A 6,598-nucleotide genomic window follows, 5' to 3' on the forward strand; every position below is an offset into this window, starting at 1 on the left:
CGGAAAAGAAGTTGAATAATTTCTGGATTAAAGTTCCAATTAATCCCTGTCAAGTCCTCCTGGTCCGTTCTGTCTTTTATAAGGTCTCTATACTCACAAATCTTCAAGCATCAGAGGTGGAGACAGCGTCTTGTTTGTCCAGCTGGACAAAGGCATCTTGAAACGCGGAGAAAGTCCGGGCTCCGAAGGAGTTTTCACCGTCACCCCACAGATTAATTACTGGGGGCTGGGGAACTCAACTTCTATCCAGACAGCTCCCTTCGTCTCTTTTGCCCAGAGACAAAGTTTCAAGCCGAAAAACAGCTGATGCACGCTGTTTCTCCAGGCTTTTACACGTTTCAGAGCAGACAGCTGTAAATCAGCTGTCTTCAACGAAGTCTTAACCACCGGAAGTCTCGGGGGTCGTCGTTTTTGACACCTTTCTAGGCGACTGGTGGTACTCGGATGTTGCCATATCCTAAAAGTGTTACAATGGGTGAAAAGGTTGAAAAGCCCTGGTCTAGTGGATAAGGAGCCAGGTTAGAAACTGGGAGGTTGTGAGTTCTAGTCCCACTTTAGCCGTGAAAACCAACTGGGTAACTTTGGGCGAGTCACTCTCTCTCAGCTCACCTCACCTCACAGGGTTGTTGTTGTGAAGCAAATAGGAAGAAGAAGGAGTTTTAGGTATGTTCACCACCTTGAGTTGCTTATAAAAAATAAAATAAAGTGGAATATAAATAAATAAATGGCGACCGCTTAGTAATTTTGCTTCTTTGGATATTGGGGAGAGATTGATATTAATAATAATAATAATAATAATAATAATAATAATAATAATAATAATAATAATAATAATAATAATAATAATAATAATAATAATAATAATAATAGTTGTTGTTGTTGTTGTTGTTGTTGTTATTATTATTATTAAAAAAAAGTTGGAAGGGACCTTGGAGGTCATCTAGTCCAACCCCCTGCTCAGGCATTATACCATCCTATACCATTTCGGAAAAATGGATGTCCAGTCTCTTCTTAAAAACTTCCAGTGTTGGAGCACCTACAACTTCTGGAGGCAGGTTGTTCCACTGGTTAATTGTTCTAATGTCAGGAAGTTTCTCCTTAGTTCTAGGTTGCTTCTCTCTTTGGTTAGTTTCCATCCGTTGCTTCTTGCCCTGCCTTCAGGTGCTTTGGAGAATAGCTTGACTCCCTCTTCTTTGTGGCAGCCCCTGAGATATTGGAACACTGCTATCATGTCCCCCCTCGTCCTTCTCTTCGTTAAACTAGACATACCCAATTCCAGCAACCGTTCCTTATATGTTTTAGCCTCCAGTCCCCTAATCATCTTTGTTGCTCTTCTCTGTACTCTTTCTAGAGTCTCAACATCTTGGTGATATTTGTTATGATCTTTTCTCTGAGATGAAATCCCCAAACGTTACAGAGGTTCACAAACTAAATGCAGTTACAAGTGAAAGCAGTACAGCAGCCTGCAGAGTGCCAGGCTCATAAAAGCATCAGGAGCATGGCAAAAAAACCCCACTCCACTCTAACTATACGGTAGTTCTGGAATGAGATGGAGCAGTCTTTGCCTTTGGGGTGTGTGTGTGGACTTTGTTGTAAGTTGCGTTGATGCTAGAGTCTCAAGGTCTACCCTCCTTCCAGATTCAGTTTTTCCTCCACTAATGCTAGGTGTTAAAATTTAAGTCAGATTCATGCAACTTTTTCTGGGCAAGAATATTCCTTTTCCTCTTTTTTTCTTCTAGATTGGATCTCCTTTAAGAAAAAATAATGGTAGCTGAATGTTAATGCGAATAGAATAGAATAGAATAGAATAGAATAGAATAGAATAGAATAGAATAGAATAGAATAGAATAGAATAGAAAGGGACCTTGGATGTTTTCTAGTCCAGTCCCCTGCTCAAGCAGGAGAACTCTATTTTGCTTGCTATTGCTTTAAAAAAAACAGTGGAAAATTATGCCACAGAATTTTGGCAATCTCCTATCAACATTCTCAGGGTAGGGGTCTTGGGGAAAACAAATCCTAAAGGAGGTAGATGGATGGGGAATCACAAATGCCCCCCTCTGCTTTAGGTGACAGGAGTTCCATCTTGCTCCAGTTTATTTGTTTGTTTCTTTCCTTTATTTTTATAAATAGCACAAGGAAGTGAATGTATCTAATACTCTGTCCTCATATTTTCTCCCATAACAACAACCTGTGATGTGTGTTGGGCTGAGAGTGACTGGCCCAAAGGCACCCAGCCGGCTTTTGTAGCTAAAGCAAGACTAGAACTCACAGTCTCCTGGTAAATGGCCCAGCTCACAATCTCTTGGTGATTTACTCAAGGTCACCTAGTCAGCATTCATGCCTAAGGTGAGACTAGAACGCATGTATTTAGATGCTCATACATGAAAATGAAGGCACTAGAACTGCCAGGTATATTTTGAACAGCAGAACAGCAGTTCCAGGCTTGGCCCCTTCTTCAAAAGGAAAAACATCATTTGGTTGTGTAAGGTTTTCCACTTAGCCTCACAATTGCCCCAGCGTTACTCAGGAAGTTAAAAGAGCCAAAGAAACTCCTGAGCCGAGTTTTCAACAAAGATTACAACTTTATTTTGATCAAAACAGAGAGGGGCTGCCTGATTCCTCTTCGTGGCTGGTAGAGGAATGAAGGCAAGCAAGCAGAAAAGATGTCTTCCACCTTTTATACCTTTCCAGAACAAAAAGATCAGGTCTTGGTACCAGGCATAAGATGGCACACAAAAAAAACAATTCTTAGATGGCAACACAGCAACACAGGCTCCATCCGTAACTCCTTTCCCCCCTCCCCTTACTGTGCTCTTTTCATATAAGCAATCACCTACAGTATACCTAAAGCATGAAGCCCTTACTTTTCCAATATATATATATAAAGCATCTGATCAAGCAATTAACTACAAAATAATGATTACAAAATAACAAAACAATGATTACATGATAACACTATAAGTATCAATATAAAATGGTTACTATAGATAAAATAAATGCCAATGTCAAACTTAAACATACTAAAATCATAAGCACAATAAAATCCCTTCACTCCTCCCTTTTTAATATAAAAGCCGAATAGGCACTAAGAACCCTGGAAAAGGGGGGTATAATCAGAAGGTAAAGGTCTTAAAACCATAGCTTTAGCAGGTTTATCGTTAAAAACAGGAGTAGCAGCAAAAGTCAATCCAGATATAGTGGACCGAACAATTCTTTGAATAAGCGGAATTTTAGGTCGGTAGAAAATCGCAGGAAGGCACATCTGAAGGGAGTCTGGACAACCGCAGTTTCAAACCCTCCAACTGTTGACTTTGCCACTGGACGTTGGGAGCTGGAACCTTCTTTATACGGGAACAGTGAATCCACGCCTTTATGCCAGGAACCTTCACAGCTGTTGGAGTGCTGAGCAGCACCTGGACCGGTTCTGACCACCTTGCAGCAATGCTCGAGGGGTTGAGTTCTTTCACACGGATCCACTCTCCAGGTTCCACAATAGGAGGCAAGTCAGGGATCACTGGAAGGGCAGCTTTGACCTGTTGGGAGATAGAAGACAACACCTGCGACAGTTTCTGCAAATACAAAGAAACATTCTCCTCTCCTTCATCCGCCCCCATAACATAATGAGAAACAAAAGGTCTACCATACACCATTTCAAAAGGTGACAATTGGAGCTTCCCCCTAGGAGTTGCTCTTACACGAGTCAGAGCAATGGGCAAAATCTTGGGCCAAGTTAAGGAGGTCTCCTGGCACAACTTTGCCATGTGACCTTTCAAAGTCCTATTCATGCATTCCACTTGAGCCGATGCTTGGGGCCTGTACGATGAATGAAGGTGCCAGTCAATGTGCAAAAGTTTGCACACCCCCTGAACCACTTGAGAGACAAAATGGCGGCCATTGTCAGACTCAATGGATTTAGGAAGTCCAAACCGTGGGATGATCTGGTCAACAATAGTCCGGGATACTTCACAAGTCCTTTGGGTGGTAGTAGGTATAGCTTCTGGCCATCCGGTGAACATGTCCACAAAAACTAAAAGATTCCTCTTGGCCCCATTCCGTGGCATTTCTGTAAAATCTACTTGCCATGCTTCTCCAGGATATTTAGCAACACGAAGGGCCCCCTTAGGTAGAGGTTTCCCTCCTGTAGGGTTATTTGGTTGACAAATCTCACATTGGGAAGAAGCTTGCTGAGCCAGAGCTCGCAGGTTGTGATTGCAATACCTCTGTTTTAGCCAAAAATGAAGCTTCCTTGGGGAGCCATGAAAAGCATCAAGAGTTTGCTGTACAATTTTCCACACAAGGGCAGTAGGGAGCTGGATTTTATCCTCAACTGCCCACCATCCATTAACCCATTTCCCTCCATCTCTCAGTTGATCTCTCTGGTCATATATGGGAGGGAAAGTGTCACAATCCTCTACTGGTACCAGGGGACAAGTTTTGGCAGTGGTTACAACTGGCTGATAGGCTGCCTGCCGAGCCCAATAGTCCGCAGCTCGGTTGCCTTTAGTTACAAAGCCCTCATCCACCTGATGTCCTTTGAAGTGGATAATAGCAAGGTCCTTTGGCAGTTGGATTGCAACCATGAGCTCCTCCAAAAGAGCCTTCATTTTTAAGGACTTTCCATCAGCGCCTGTATAGCACCTCTCCTTCCATAAAGCAGCATGAGTGTGTGCAGCCAAAAAGGCATATCGGCTGTCAGTATAAATGTTCACTCTCTTGCCCTGGCCCAACACACAAACAGGGATCAAAGCTTTTAATTCAGCAGCTTGAGCTGAAAATGAGGCAGGAATGGCAGCAAGAGCAACAGGTCGCTCATCAGTGACTATAGCATAACCAGAGTATCGGACCCCATCTTCCACAAAAGAGGAGCCATCAGTCCAATATGACACTTCTGGGTTTCCAAGGGGTTCCATTCTTAAATCAACTCTAGCACCTGTGATTGATTGTAAAACTTCTAAGCAGTCATGGGGTTCTGCATTTTCTTCTGGAACGGGCAATAATGTAGCTGGGTTGAGGGTGTCACATCGGCAAAGTTGAACATTTTCCTGTTCTATGATCTGGCTCACATACCTTCCAACTCAGGCAGAGGTGGCCCACGCTGGCAATTTTTGCTCCAATAATACTTGAACCGCATGGGGGGGTGTAAACCTTCAAAGGAGCTCCCAATATGATTTTCTGACTTTCAGTAACCAGCTCAGCCACAGCCGCAATTGCTCTGAGACAACCAGGCCATCCTTTCACTACAGCATCCATGGTTTTAGACAGGTAGCCCACAGGTAACTTGTCAGGGCCCACTTGTTGTATTAGGACCCCCAGGGCACATCCACCCTGTTCTTTGCAATACAGTTGAAAACCTTGAGACTGATCTGGCAACACCAAACTAGTAGACTTAATTAAGGCGTCCTTCAGTTGTCGCCATGCCTGGGTATGTTCACGAGTCCATTTCCATGCCGCATGTTGTTGTGTTAGGGCATAAAGCGGTTTAGCAATCAGGGAATACATCGGGATCCACAATCTGGCATAGCCTGTGATGCCTAAAAAAGTTCTAAGTTGTTTACCATTGGTGGGTAAAGGCAGGGCAGAGATGGCTTGAATTCTACTGGCATGAAGGCAACGGTGTCCTTCTTTTAAAACATATCCCAAATATTGAACCTGGGGAAGGACCCACTGGATCATTTGCTTAGAGACCTTATATCCTCGTTCAGCCAAAAAGTTCAACAAATCAACTGACCCTTGTAGTAAAAGGTCCTTATCTGCTGCAGCAAGCAATAAATCATCCACATACTATGACAACATACACCAAGGGGCAGAAAAGGCCTCCAAATCTCGAGCCAAAGCAGAAGCAAAAACAGTAGGACTGTTCTTGTAGCCCTGGGGGAGCCTTGTCCACGTCAATTGTCCCTTTACTCCCGTCTCTGGATCCTCCCACTCAAATACAAAGTAGTCTTGACACTCAGAGGCCAAAGAAATACAAAAGAAAGCATCCTTTAAGTCAATTACAGTATACCATCGTTGTTTTTGGCTGAGAGTGGTGAGTAAAGTATAAGGATTTGCCACTACAGGATGCAAGGCTTGGATTCAAGAATTGGCTTCTCTCAAATCATGAACTATTCTCCAGGACCCATCAGGCTTGGGAACTGGGAAGATTGGAGTGGACCAGGGAGACTGGGTGGCTCGTAAAATCCCATTCTTTAAAAAGGCTTGGATGAACCCCTGGATGCCAATTCAGGCCTCCCTTTTTATTGCATACTGCCATAAGGAAACAGGTTGGGCCCCTGGGTGAAGATGGGCTCGGTGAGGGACAGCATAATGAGCAAATCCTGGGATTCCATGAGACCAAACTTCAGGGGAAATGGAATCCGGAAAAGAAACAGGAGGTGCACTAGCATCCAGATAACAAACATAAGCTTGCAAAGCTGGAAAATCCAAAGAAATACCCTGGGGTTGACAAGTGATTGTTGCTCCCAATTTCCCCAGCAAATCTCTGCCCAGCAAATTAATAGGGCACTGGGGTAAAACCAGAAATGAGTGTTGAACTTTGGGCCCTTGGCTTGGAGTCACACACAAAGGGGTGGTGCAGGGAGCCATTTCAGTTTGCCCA

This window comes from Protobothrops mucrosquamatus, unplaced genomic scaffold (assembly GCF_001527695.2).
Source record: "Protobothrops mucrosquamatus isolate PMUCROS unplaced genomic scaffold, P.Mucros_1.0 scaffold4193, whole genome shotgun sequence".
Lineage (NCBI taxonomy): Eukaryota > Metazoa > Chordata > Lepidosauria > Squamata > Viperidae > Protobothrops > Protobothrops mucrosquamatus.